The sequence below is a fragment of the Schistocerca gregaria genome, chromosome 4, assembly GCF_023897955.1.
Source record: "Schistocerca gregaria isolate iqSchGreg1 chromosome 4, iqSchGreg1.2, whole genome shotgun sequence".
In the NCBI taxonomy this organism is placed as follows: Eukaryota; Metazoa; Arthropoda; class Insecta; order Orthoptera; family Acrididae; genus Schistocerca; species Schistocerca gregaria.
This window is the reverse complement of record NC_064923.1, coordinates 219,153,580-219,168,735: the sequence shown is the minus strand read 5'-3', so window position 1 is coordinate 219,168,735 and position 15,156 is coordinate 219,153,580. Positions and strand designations below refer to the sequence as shown.

Here is a 15,156-nt window from a genome sequence, read left to right as displayed (position 1 = left end):
TATTCGTCGAGGCAGGTGGAAAATCGCCTTTAAAACCATCCACAGGTTGACCGACACACCGGACCTCGATACTAATCTGCCTGGCAGATTCGTCCAGGGGACCAGCACGCCTCCCCACTCGGGAAGCAGCGCGTTAGACCGCGTGGCTAGCAGGGCGGGCGATTCTGTGATAATGTAACAAAATTCCTAGGATGGTGGACAAGGAGAAACGTATCAATTTGAGGTGAAGGTCCTCGTACTGGAAAACTTTCCGATACCTCTGACACTGGAATACACATACTACTACAGTTGTCACTAAGATTGTAGGGTAGACAACTTTCAGAGGTGGTAGTATGGACCAAAACACGGAAAAAATGTCCAGTAAACATGGGCTGTAAAATGCATTACCTGAGGAGCTATGAGCTATGAGCATCTGTTCATCTTCGCTACAGTGAAACACGTCCTCTGTTTAAGAAGTGCTCATAGCTCTTAAGGTATGCATTTAGATCCCACGGTTACTTAACATTTTTTCCTTGTTTTGGTCCATACTACCACCTCTGAATATTGCCTACTTACAATTTTCAACCCGTTCGATTCCCAGACTCTTACCTCAAGTTGAATCATTTATCCTTTTCTCAAGGACTCTGTGGCTGGTCCCGGCGGATGTTCGAGTCCTCCCTCGGGCATGGGTGTGTGTTTGTCCTTAGGATAATTTAGGTTAACTAGTGTGTAAGCTTAGGGACTGATGACCTTAGCAGTTAAGTCCCATAGGATCAAATGGTTCAAATGGCTCTGAGCACTATGGGACTTAACTTCTGGGGTCATCAGTCCGCTAGAACTTAGAACTACTTAAACGTAACTAACCTAAGGACATCACACACATCCATGCCCGATGCAGGATTCTAACCTGCGACTGTAGCGATCACGCGGTTCCACACTGTAGCACCTAGAACCGCTCGGCCACTCCGGCCGGTTAGTTCCGATGTAAAACTTGATCTGCTAAGTCCTGTCTACAATATCTATAAGTGTGTAACATAAATTGCGAAGTACCCTGCGTATAGATAATTGACCTACAGATTTTGATGAACGAGTTTGCGAGTATGAAAATGTGTGACATAAATCGCCGTACCTTCTGATTACTTTGACTTAAAAGCTTAATTTTTTTTAACCGGTAACGGATCGCAGATCTTACTACCTGATATAAATTCCAACTTGATATCTCTACCCCTTACTGAGACAAAGGGATCACAACAGACGGATAGAAAATTTGTGGTAAGTTCTATGGGACCAAACTGCTGAGGTCATCTGTCTCTAGACTTACACACTACTTAATCTAACTTAAACTAACTGACGCTAAGGGCAACACACACACCCATACCCAAGGGAGGACTCGAACCTCCGTCGGGAGGGGGGGGGGGGAGGGAGGGGGGAGAGACGCGCGGACCGTGGCAAGGCTACCCCGCGCTGCAGGCGGATAGAGAGACGGACAACGAAGTTGTCCTATAATGGTTTAGTTTTTACCGACTGAGGTACGCGGCGCTAAAAACTAACCGCGCCTAGCCACATCTAGTCACCTACTTGTGGAACGTTGTGCAGAGCGCGGAGGTGCGAGTGCCTACGTGCTGAGACAGGGGGCGTGCAGAAGAAGGCAGCCGCGACACGGCAGGGCGCGCCGAGGTTCGAACTAGTTAGCCGCTTTCCGGCAAATGGGACACGGATGGACGGGCGCGCGTGACGGCCGCATAAAAGCCGGCTTTTTGTTTCACTTGCCGCCGAAGGCCGCGCGCCTACAGCTGCGGCTGCAGCCTCCGAGGCGCGCGCCTCGCGCAACTTCTGCGGGCCTTTCCGTTATCACTGGGTCCTCGTGCCGTTCCGAGTCGTACGTCTATCGGAGGTGTTGCAAACCTCAGACTTTTCCGCGATGTAGCACTTACACTCGGAGACGCCTCAGCGACTGTACGGTCCACTCCCTTGCAAATGAAGAGTAGTCAGTTACGTAATGCTGACTTTCGTAGACGCCTCAGTTTCTTGTACACGACCGAGATTCCGATTCCTCTGCTGGGGCTGTGTGATGCTGTCGGTAAGCTAACCGCGAACACCACAAGATCTAAAATTCAATCCCTCCAAAACTCAAGCGAGTGCATTCCATCTGAACTCGAGGCAGGCAAAGTACAGGCTCAATGTTACCTGGGATGGGACATTACTAGAACACACAGATACTCCCACCTACCTTGGCGTCGTGCTGGACAGAACATTGACGTACAAATATCATTGCGAAAAAACACTCAAAAAAGTAGAAGCACGAAATTCCCTAATAAGAAAGCTGTCCAATAGCAAATGGGGTGCCACACCTACCGTGGTCAGAACTTCAGCCCAAGCTTTGTGCCTCTCAACTGCGGAATATGCCTGCCCGGTATGGCGCAGATCCGCCCACGCAAAAAAGGTTGATATTAGTCTGAATGAAACATGCAGCATAGTGACAGGCTGCATGAAACCTACCCCCATAGAAAATCTTCACAGGGCCTCAGGTTTCACAAACCCTGACTCACGTAGGAAAGCCCATGAACATACCGAGAAGCTAAAACAAACCTTTGATGCCCGTCACTTAATATTTGGCCTAGAGTGTGGCCCCAGCAGACTCAGATCCAGACGCCGTTTCCTAAGCTGCGCCTTAGATGAGCCCCACATCTACTATCTACTAAGAGAGGATCCACCAAACGGCGTTTCTGGTGATTGGAAAACCTGGAGAACGCTTAACCGCATTATAACTGTGAAATCTAATCTGATCAAATGGGGTTTGAGGACGAAAGTGACGGCAAATGCGACTGCGGCACTCGACAGGACATGGCACATCTCCTACAATGCCCTGCCTGCCCCACACAGACGATCTATGGCTGGCTAAAGAAGAAGCATTGGACATAAACAAATTGTAGTTTCCGGACACGAAAAAGTAAAAGTAAAGTACCACAAGATTCTGAAAAAGATCGCAGTAGAGTGGTCGAAATGACGATCGTGTAGAAAAAACTGAACATGAGTCGATCTAATAACCTAGACGATTTCACTTTCAGTATACAATTAACAGATTAATAATATACTCCTGGAAATTGAAATAAGAACACCGTGATTTCATTGTCCCAGAAAGGGGAAACTTTATTGGCACATTCCTGGGGTCAGATACATCACATGATCACACTGACAGAACCACAGGCACATAGACACAGGCAACAGAGCATGCACAATGTCGGCACTAGTACAGTGTATATCCACCTTTCGCAGCAATGCAGGCTGCTATTCTCCCATGGAGACGATCGTAGAGATGCTGGATGTAGTCCTGTGGAACGGCTTGCCATGCCATTTCCACCTGGCGCCTCAGCTGGACCAGCGTTCGTGCTGGACGTGCAGACCGCGTAAGACGACGCTTCATCCAGTCCCAAACATGCTCAATGGGGGACAGATCCGGAGATCTTGCTGGCCAGGGTAGTTGACTTACACCTTCTAGAGCACGTTGGGTGGCACGGGATACATGCGGACGTGCATTGTCCTGTTGGAACAGCAAGTTCCTTGCCGGTCTAGGAATGGTAGAACGATGGGTTCGATGACGGTTTGGATGTACCGTGCACTATTCAGTGTCCCCTCGACGATCACCAGAGGTGTACGGCCAGTGTAGGAGATCGCTTCCCACACCATGATGCCAGGTGTTGGCCCTGTGTGCCTCGGTCGTATGCAGTCCTGATTGTGGCGCTCACCTGCACGGCGCCAAACACGCATATGACCAACATTGGCACCAAGGCAGAAGCGACTCTCATCGCTGAAGACGACACTTCTCAATTCGTCCCTCCATTCACACCTGTCGCGACACCACTGGAGGCGGGCTGCACGATGTTGGGGCGGGAGCGGAAGACGGCCTAACGGTGTGCGGGACCGTAGCCCAGCTTCATGGAGACGGTTGCGAATGGTCCTCGCCGATACCCAAGGAGCAACAGTGTCCCTAATTTGCTGGGAAGTGGCGGTGCGGTCCCCTATGGCAATGCGTAGGATCCTACGGTCTTGGCGTGCATCCGTGCGTCGCTGCGGTCCGGTCCCAGGTCGACGGGCACGTGCACCTTCCGCCGACCACTGACGACAACATCGATGTACTGTGGAGACCTCACGCCCCACGTGTTGAGCAATTCGGCGGTACGTCCACCCGGCCTCCCGCATGCCCACTATACGCCCTCGCTCAAAGTCCGTCAACTGCACATACGGTTCACGTCCACGCTGTCGCGGCATGCTACCAGTGTTAAAGACTGCGATGGAGCTCCGTATGCCACGGCAAACTGGCTGGCACTGACGGCGGTGGTGCACAAATGCTGCGCAGCTAGCGCCATTCGACGGCCAACACCGCGGTTCCTGGTGTCTCCGCTGTGCCGTGCGTGTGATCATTGCTTGTACAGCCCTCTCGCAGTGTCCGGAGCAAGTATGGTGGGTCTGACACACCGGTGTCAATGTGTTCTTTTTTCCGTTTCCAGGAGTGTATTTGCAATTACAAATTCTGTACAGGAGGCAAAATTACGAATCCAGTGACGGACCGATTAAGTAAATATTGAACAAGTCAGAGAACTTAACAGGCAAATATCAGTAATAACATCAGTTTTCTTCGACCTTCTGGACCCACAGGCCGGCCGTAATGGCCGAGCGGTTCTACGCGCTTCAGTCCGGAACCACGCGACTGCTACGCTCGCTGTTTCTAATAGTGCCCCGGGCATGGATGTGTATCATGTCCTTAGGTTAGTTAGGTTTAAGTAGTTCTAAGTTCTAGGGGACTGATGACCTCAGATGTTAAGTCCCATAGTGCTCAGAGCCATTTGTCTTCAAACAACAGCCACGGTCTCCATCATGTTATCATATGACAAAATTGCATACAGCACTGTCTTTGTGGTAAAATGGAAATGAGCGTTTGGCGTCGTTGACCGGGAGGCCACTTGAGGCCGCCTTGGTGCAGGTCTTCTTACATTCGACGGAACATTGGGCGACCTGCGCGCCGGATGGGGATAAATGAGCATGAAGACAGGACAACACCCAGTCCATGCACTGAGAAAATCCCCGACTCAGGCGGAAATCGAACCCGGGTCCGTAGGACGGCAATCCGTCACGCTGACCACTTTTTTTAATTTTTTTTATCTCAGTTTGTTCTATATTGTTCGTTGAATTTGTTCGGGGCGGACGTCCGATGACACCCGTTCAAGTTCTTCGTTGATCCGTTCAAATGGCTCTGAGCACTATGGGACTTAACGTCTGAGGTCGTCAGTCCCCTAGAACTTAGAACTACTTAAACCTAACTAACCTAAGGGCACCACACACATCCATGCTCGAGACAGGATTCGAACCTGCAAACGTAGCGGTCTCGCGGTTCCAGACTGTAGTGCCTAGAACCGCTCGTCCATCCCGGCCGGCTTGATTCGTTCACTCAGTTTTATATTACAGAGGGTAGCTACCCCTCTGACCGAGCACGCTCAGCTACCGTGCTGGCTATCACTCAGCTACCAAGGCGGACATGTATTTGTAGTGTACGCTCTCTACTAACTTTCCTACGGGACAAATCCTGGAGACCTGCTCTCCGAGCGCACGCAGACTACGCAAAGAGCCGATTCGACACCGGTTTGTTGTTCGTCCGCGCTTCCGTAGCCGAAGTCGCTTACGCACCCCTCAGCCGTGGCGTTTGACTTTGAAGTAAGCCGGCTCGAATCCTAGTTGGGGACAATATTTTCGCTGCCAGTATTTGGCCGACAAGAGGAGGAGACGTGACATAAAGTTTCTGCTCTTCGGTCTTCGCGCCAATGTCCTAGGTTAAATTCCAAACCTCTCAGCAGTGTCTCATAAATTGAGGCATTTGACTCTGTTGACGGTGGTCCATCCGTCGGTTGGGAATTTTAAGTTCGGCGGCCCTTCTTGGTGTTATGAGCCGGCACTGGCCTTCACCCTCTCCCTTCTCTCATCATCTCAGACACGACACTACAATGCAGGTACACATTAGTCATCTACACTTAACAGGTTCTGTTGCACAAACACCTCTCATTTTTCGCGCAAGAAAGTGCCAGCGGGCGCGAAAGGTAGGCAACTGAACCTCTCAACCACTCACGCCATATTTAGTTAATTATCAATCAGGTGGTAAGATCACATTGACAGGATTGACAGGATTCTGTTGCTCCAAATGTATGCACGAACAGTCCTTGAGTGCTGAAATCACATACGCTCGCAGCTTCCGTGTGACAGCCAGCACACCACTCACGGGTGCTGGTGAGATAAGAGTTGTTTGCCAAGCTTATCGCCCTTTGTATCCGAATCGTTCGTCTCTCACAGTAGTCACAACTTCTCCTATATGTTTCTTATGATGGTATGTCACGTCTCACTAGTTAGAACAGTCTAGGGACTGCACACATTTATATTTCTGTTCCATTGTTTTCTCATATTACCTTCATTTCGTACAAAGGACTGGCTGCCGACAAGTAATTCAGAATTTTAGACTGTTGTCTTCCCATGCTGTAAACGGATGCTTCGCGTTTAAGCTTGTTTTTGAAAATTCGGTGTATTAATATTCACTAATTTACCATTTGCCTGTTATGACATTGTGGCCTTCACACAGCACCTAATTATCTAACTTTTTCTGGCTTAACGCTGTAGGGACCAAACTCCGATGCTCCCTCGGTCACAGAACAGAAGAGCTGCACGTACGACTCCTTTTATCTGCTGATATGTTGCCTGATTCTAATTCAATTTCGCGCCCACAGATAGGAAGTCGAAGTCGCGCTGCAGAACATGATATGGCGTCTCAGCAGACACACATCTCGTGTGCGACTGGTGAGTCGTCTCTAGTAGTGTTCAGCAACAAGCTGGTGCTTTTTCTCGACGTCGGTGGAGGCCAACGCCGACCGAGACTTCTTCACTCGTTTAGTGAGAGCCACGCTTCAAAGTGGTACGATGTAATGACGGTGGGCAACATCATATTCCATTCCACGGCTCCAACACATCCAACAGACGTTAACGGCGCAGCATTTAATTCACGGAATACTGCCATCACGTGTCTTCACTCTTTTACAGACCTGATGCAACGCCTTTTTCCAACAGAGTAACAGCTGTCTTCTTTTTTAGTCGCAGGTCTACCTGTTTGGCGCTGACAGGCTACCCTGTCCTAAAGCTGCGCGTAGTTAAACATGACCATCCTTGTCCCCTCTTCATCTCGCCATCAGTAGTTCATGATTGTCTGAAGTTCGTTACATGGCTTTCCGGCCACGTTGGATCCCCCCCCCCCCCCCCCCCCAATTTAAGCCGGCCGGTATGGCCGTGTGGTTCTAGGCGCTTCAGTCTGGAACCCCGTGACCGCTACGGTCGCAGTTTCGAATCCTGCCTCGGGCATGGATGTGTGTGATGTCCTTAGGTTAGTTAGGTTTAAGTATTTCTAAGTTCTAGGGGACTGATGACCTCAGAAGTTAAGTCCCATAGTGCTCAGAGCCATTTTAACCATTTTTTGATCCCCCCGTTTCGTGTGTTACACACTTTCGGAAGTTTAAATTGAAATAATGCCAGACAGTCGAGCTTTCGGCTGTACTTTTGCTGCTATAAAGAAGGAAGATTAAGGATCCTTGGACATTGAGGTCATTGGAGCACACGCTCGGAATGTTGCAAGGACGGAGAAGGAAACTGATCGTGTCCCTTCTCGGGAACCACCCCGGCATCTGCCTACAGTAATTTAGGGCAATCACGAAAAGCCTAAATCTGCAAGGCCAGACGCGGATTGGAATCGTCGTCCTCCCGAATGCGAGTCCGGTGTGCTAACCACTGCGCCATTTCGCTCGGTTCCGACGTCAGAAGGCAGGAAGTTAGATTTCTGCTGTGGTTTATCCTTGTCACAAAATATATTTTTCCTCATTTTTTTCCTTAGGATTGATGGCGTTCGGTCTGAAGCCAGTTCCCTTCCTTATCAATACATGAAGTAGCGAGCTTGCTTCTTTAACAGCGAAGCTAACCCCGTGGGCACAAAATGGAGGTGGCCGGGACGTTTGCTGTACTTTCCAGTTACAGAGGTTTGACCTTGCCCTGCAAGGTTTTCATACGTACCTCCCGAAGGATAGGCTCCGTACCAGATGAACAGGCAATTTCCACCATCATCTAACGGAGAGGACATGGAGTGCCTGTTCCAGAAGTTACGAAGCGAGTATGTAGGTACGCAAGTTATCACCACGTCCCGTTTGTATTACCACCATAATCCGTCGTGCTTTACGGGGTGTAACATACTATTCATTCCATTGAGAGTATGTTGACATCTGCTAGTGCAATGTGGTCCTGGCAGAAATTGTCTCAATGCGCCATTGTTTTATGAGTGACTTTTTCTTTACTTTTTTTTCTACTGTCGGTGCATTTGGTTACCTGGTTGCAGAGTATGAAATTCGAGACAACTCTAGAGTTGATACGTGACTACGAATAACTACCGCCATTTTTTTCATCGGCGATAAGATTACAAAAGATGTTAAGTGATAACGAGATGTTGCAATGTACTCTTCACGGGATGGAGAGCAACCTCTTTAATGTTTCACTTAAGGTAAATGCGTATATGAAAATACTTGAGAGTCTATAGCTTGCACAACTGTTTTTCCTCAAAACATTCGGAAAAGGGAGCAAAGAAAGATAAACTTTCAAGAAACATTTGATACGAGATTAATAATGAATAATAGTTGCTTACAAATACAGGAGAGTAAAACTGTTAGTCGTAAACACAGCAGCCCATGCGCGGCTGGAGACCAACTTTTCATCACTAATGTTCTGAGATTTGGATCCACAGGGTCACTTTGCGACATCACATGACATTTCTTCACGTATGTTTCCGGGAACACAATACTAACCGCATACTTGGTATGTCATTAATTTCATTCACCATTCAATAACCACAGCTACTCTGGACGTATAAGACTACCAGTCTTATCTGCAACAGCAACATTGAATCATCTGACAAAAGCGCGACAATAAATACACTGAGTAATCAAAAGTATCCGGACACCCCCCAAACACACATGTTTTTCAAAGTACGTGCATTGTGCTGCCATCTACAGCTAGGTACTCCATATCAACGAGCTCAGTAGTCGTTAGGCATCGTCAGAGAGCAGAATGGGGCACTCCGCGGAACTCACGGACTTCGAACGTGGTCAGGTGATTGGGTGTCACTTGTGTCATACGTCTCTACGCGAGATTTCCACTCTTCTAAACATCCCTAGGTCCGCTGTTTCCGATGTGGTAGTGATGTGGAAACGTGAAAGACAAATACAACACAAAAGCGTACAGGCCGATCCCGTCTCTTGGCTGACGGAGATCACCGACAGTTGAAGAGGATCGCAATGTGTAATAGGCAGACATCTATCCAGACCATCACACAGGAATTCCAAACGGCATCGGGATCCACTGCAAGTGGGAGGTTAGACAGTTAGATGGGAGGTGAAATAACTTGGATTTCATGGTCGAGCGGCTGCTCATAAGCCACACATCACGCCAGTAAATGCCTAACGACGCCTCGCTTGGCGTAAGGAGCGTAAACATTGGAGAATTGAACAGTGGAAAAAGCTGTGTGCTGTGACGAGTCGTGGTACACAATGTGGCGATGCAGTGGCAGGGTGTGGGTATGGTGAATGCCGGGTGAACGTAATCTTCCAGCATGTGTAGTGGTAAGAGTAAAATTCGGAGGCGTTGGTGTTATGGTGTGGTCGTGTTTTTCTTCGGGGAGGGGGGCTTGCACTCCTTGTTGTTTTGCGTGACACTATCACAGTAAAGGCCTACAATGATGTTTTAAGCACCTTCTTGCTTCCCACTATTGAAGAGCAATTCGGGGATGGCGATGCATCTTTCAACACGATCGAGCACCTGTTCATAATGCACGGCCTGTGGCGGACTGGTTACACGACAGTAACGTCCCTGTAATGGACTGGCCTGCACATAGTCCTGACCTGAAACCTACATAAGAAACCTTCGAGCACCTGATTGAACGTATGCCTGAGAGAGTGTAAGCTATCATCAAAGCAAAGCCCGTGCCAACACCATATTGAATTCAAGTGTTACCGCTGGAGGGCGCCACGGACTTGTAAGTCATTTTCAGCCAGGTGTCCGGATACTTTTGATCACTTAGAGTATTCTGTGTCTTGCCAAAAAGTTTTTAATAATCTTTCTTGGTTTGCATTAGCGAGGAATATGAGCTGGATTTGCCGGCCTTAGTGGCCGAGCGGTTCTAGGCGCTTCAGTTCGGAACCGCGCGACTGCTCCGGTCGCAGATTCGAATCCTGGCTCGGGAATGGATGTGTGTAATGTCCTTAGGTTAGTTAAATTTAATTAGTTCTAAGTTCTAGGGGACTGATGACGTCAGATGTTAAGTCCGATAGTGCTCAGAGCCATTTGAACTATTTGAGAGCATATCATAATCTCGAAGATAGACTTTTTATTATGGAGAAATTTCATTTTGAACAGTAAGATGAAAAATAGACAAAGAAGAGAAGAAAAAATAAACAATAAAAGTGGTCTAGTGGTTCCCGATGGTACTTCTAGATCGCAGGACCCCAGGTTCGATTCCCGGCCGAGTCCAGGACTTCCTCTTCCCTCTGGACTAGGTGTGTGTGTGTGTGTGTGTGTGTGTGTGTGTGTGTGTGTGTGTATGTAAGTGTTGTCCTCATGACTCGTCTTGTCTTCATCAGATGCATAAGTCGCCGAAGAGGCGTCTAAGAGAGAATTTTGCACCCGACGGCTAACAGCCCCAGACGGCGTCTCCCGACTCCCGACAATAAAGCCGTGCGATCATTACACTTTTGCTCCAGTTAATCACATCGTCTGATTTCCTGGTTCATAAATATTCGAAACCTGAATTATGTCATAATATGCAGCAATGTAATAATCATCATATTCTCTAATTTGCATTCATAGTGTCACCGTACCGGTCGTAGCAAGAACTGCATCGCTATCGACAGCTGCAACGACTTTCTTACGGCCGCCTGCCTGCAAGGCCCCCAACTGCCGTGGCCGCCTGTGTTTTCACCGCTCGCCCGAGGTGTGTATTACGCAACAGAGTTTCCCGGTAGAAGTTTAATGGCGCAGGTCGGTGTTGGTGTCAGCTCGGCGCTTACTTCACGCCAGATCGCGCGAGCTGGAGGTGAGGTGCTGCAGAGGTAAAAGGCGAGCTATCGTGGGGGAGGGGGGGAGAAGGGGGGGGAGGGTCAGATCAGGCGCGCGTGGGCTCGGGTCAAGGGGGCTGCCCACGGACCCACTACCGTCGGCAGCTCGTACACGCCTACGTCGCCGCTCGGGCAAACAGCCGCAGCGCGCCGCGATCTTCTCTTGTTAAGCACGAGATCGAAAGAACTACTCTCAACCACAATAAGTTCTGTTGGCGTTGCGAGCGTCTATAGCGAATCTCTCATGCCGTATACGCCGCGTTGGAGTACGTTTGTGTTGGAACTGTGACAAACGATAATTGTGTCGAAGAGAGCAGCGATAGAAACGAAGCGTAGCTTTCGTGTAAGCGAGGCATTCGTGAAGCAGCTTTGCTAACAACGCGCAGCTTATTACTGATCGGTGTAGGCATCGGAGAGAGGAATGACCTGTAAACCTTCATATCCGGCTCTTTAACAAATCGCCTGCAAAGTATAAAACCTCATACCTCCCGCAGTGTGTGTCGCACAATTACTGTCCGCATAATGTGTTAAGAAAAGAGGGGCGTACTGTAAGTAATGCAATTCAGTTTTTTCTCGGCCAATTTCGGCTGGCAGAATACACAGTTTGTTGTGGAACATCGATAAATATTACTGCTTTGGCCCTGTTGCTTCATGACGTTTCGATAGTCTCCAAAATGGCGTCTGTATCGGAGGTAACTTACAAACAGAGAGCTGTCATTGAGTTTCTCTTGGCGGAAACCAGAGCATCGCAGATATTTATAGGCGCATGCAGAATGTCTACGGAGACCTGGTAGTGAACAAAAGCACGGCGAGTCATTGGGCGAGGCATCTGCAACATGGTCCGCTCTCCCGCCTGCCGGTCGGATTCACACAGCTGTGATTTCTGCAGTGTTGGAACGTGCGGACATTCTCATTCGTCGACACAAAGATACAAATGAATTTCTCCATTTCAGTGACAAGGCTAGGCCTCATGCAAATCTGAGCACCAGAGAGGAGCTCACTGAACTTCACAGGACTAATCGTTCCCATCCACCCTGCAGCCTGGAACTGTCACCTTCCAACTTCCATCTGTGTGGCCCAATGAAGGATGGATTCCACGGTAACCAGTACGTGGCTGATGGTTGGTTGTTGATGCAGCGAGACTTCGACCAGCAGGACAGTACCATTCGGGCACACAGGGCCTCCTAGAAAAGTGGGGCACCACCGTCGCAGTGGACGGATATTATGTTGAAAAACGTTGACGTTCCTTCCTATAACTCATAGCAGACTCTGCGGGATTCAAGATTAAATTCCTCCTTCATGGTTCACCTAAAACACATTTTTCCCGTCCACTAAGCACATCTATATCGGACAGTGCGCCAACCATAAACACCTCGACATCGCCGTGATATTAAATCTACTTTTGCTTTCCCCGTCTGCGCATTATACACTACTGGCCAAAAAAATTGCTACACAAAGAAGAAATGCAAATGATAAACTGGTATTCATTGGCAATTATACTATACTAGAACTGAAATATGATTACATTTTCACGCAATTTGGGTGCATAGATCCTGATAAATCAGTACCCAGAACCACCACCTCTGGCCTTAATAACGGGCTTGATACGCCTGGGCATTGAGTCAAACAGAGCTTGGATGGCGTGTACAGGTACAGCTGCCCATGCAGCTTCAACACGACACCACAGTTCATCAGGAGTAGTGACTGGCATATTGTGACGAGCCAGTTGCTGGGCCACCATTGACTAGACGTTTTCAATTGGTGAGAGATCTGGAGAATGTGCTGGCCAGGGCATCAGTCGAACATTTTATGCATCCAGAAAGGCCCATACAGGACCTGCAACATGCGGTCGTGCATTATCCTGCTGAAATGTAGGGTTTCGCAGGGATCGAATGAACGGTACAGCCACTGGTCGTAATACATCTGAAATGTAACGTCCACTATTCAAAGCGCCGTCAATGCGAACAAGAGGTGACCGAGACGTGTAACCAATGGCACCCCATACTCTCACGCCGAGTGATACGCCAGTATGGCGATGACGAATACACGCTTCCAATGTGCGTTCACCGCGATGTCGCCAAACACGGATGCGACCATCGTGATGCTGTGCACAGAACTTGGATTCATCCGAAAAAATGAAGTTTTGCCATTCGTGCACCTAGCTTCGTCGTTGAGTACACCATCGCAGGCGCTCCTGTCTGTGATGCAGCGTCAAGGGTAACCGCAGCCATGGACTCCGAGCTGATAGTACATACTGCTGCAAACGTCGTCGAACTGTTCGTGCAGATGATTGTTGTCTTGCAAACTTTCCCATCTGTTGACTCACGCATCGAAACGTAGCTGCACAATCCGTTACAGCCGTGCGGATAAGATGCCTGTCATCTCGACTGCTAGTGATACGAGGCCGTTGGGATCCAGCACGGAGTTCTGTATTACCCTCCTGAACCCACCGGTTCCATGTTCTGCTCACAGTCATTGCATCTCGACCAAGGCGAGCAGCAATGTCGCGATACGATAAACCGCAATCGCGATAGGCCACAATCCGACCTTTATAAAAGTCGGAAACGTGACGGTAAGCATTTCTCCTCCTTACACGAGGCATCACAACAACGTTTCACCAGGCAACGCCGGTCAACTGTTGTTTGTGTATGAGAAATCGGTTGGAAACTTTCCTCATGTCAGCACGTTGTAGGTGTTGCCACCGGCGCCAACCTAGTGTGAATACTCTGAAAAGATAATCATTTGCACATCACAGCATCTTCTTCCTGTAGGTTAAATTTTGCGTCTGTAGCACGTCATCTTCTTGGTGTAGAAATTTTAATGGCCAGTAGTGTACTATCCAACACTACCAGGTGGAGCTAAGTCCGAACACAGATTCGCATATCCAAACACGCAATGCCCGTTCTTATCGAAGTGTGCACACAGATCACTGCACCGGTAAGCTGGCTGTCAGCAGCCGCTGATAATTCAGAGCGACTGGTGGCAGAACCAGACCAGAGAAAGCGGGCGCGGCGCTTTCCAGCCGGTGCTGTGCGCTGCCTGCTGCACTGCAAAGCGGTGTCTCATCAGTAAACACGGATCTCCCTCACTCGGCTACGGCTAAGCACCGCCACGCGAGATAACCTGGCGCCTCCCAGCCGACTTCCACAGCAGGCCTCTAAAACTGCGAAACCAAGGACGACAGAAAATAACGAAACTCAACATCCACGTCTACGATGGACGTTCAAGAAGTAACCCAATATACGAGGGTCACTCAAAAAGAAAAGCACACAATTTTTTTAAATCCATCTTTTATTCTACATGTATGAAAGTTTTACAGTGTGTACATACATCCTTTAGGAACAATATTTTCACTTCTCCACATAATTTCCATCCCTCTCAACTGCCTTACGCCATCTTGGAACCAGCGCCTGTATACCCGCACGGTGAAATTCTGGACCAACCTGTTGGAGCCCCTGTTTGGCAGCGTGCGCAAGGGAGTCATCATCTTCAAACCTTGTTCCACGAAGAGAGTCTTTCAGTTTCCCAAAGAGATGATAGTCACATGGAGCCAGGTCAGGACTGTAAGGCGGGTGTTTCGGTGTTGTCCATCCCAGTTTTGTGGTGGCTCCCGTGGTTTTTTGACTGACATGTGGCCGTGCATTGTCGTGCAACAGCAAAACCTTCTGCTTTTGCCGATGTGGTCGAACACGACTCAGTCGAGCTTGAAGTTTCTTCAGTGTCGTCACATATGCATAAGAATTTATGGTGGTTCCACTTGGCATGATGTTCACAAGCAAGAGTTCTTCAGAATCGAAAAACACCGTAGCCATAACTTTCCCAGCATAAGCAGTGATTTGAATTTTTTTTTTCTAGGGTGAATTTGCATGATGCCACTCCAGTAATTGCCTCTTCGTCTCTGGTGAAGAATGATGGAGACTTATTTCACCACCTGTCATAATCCTTCCAAGAAATTCACCTCCACCATTCTCGTACTGTTGCAAAAGTTCGCTGCACA

At 48.8% G+C, this 15,156-nt stretch overlaps 1 protein-coding gene across 1 annotated transcript in view; it reads right to left on the bottom strand.

Moving 5' to 3' along the window:
• The window catches only part of LOC126268125 (semaphorin-5A), a 614,642-nt gene that overhangs the window by 424,190 nt on the left and 175,296 nt on the right, over nt 1-15,156 (bottom strand). The window lies entirely within an intron of this gene.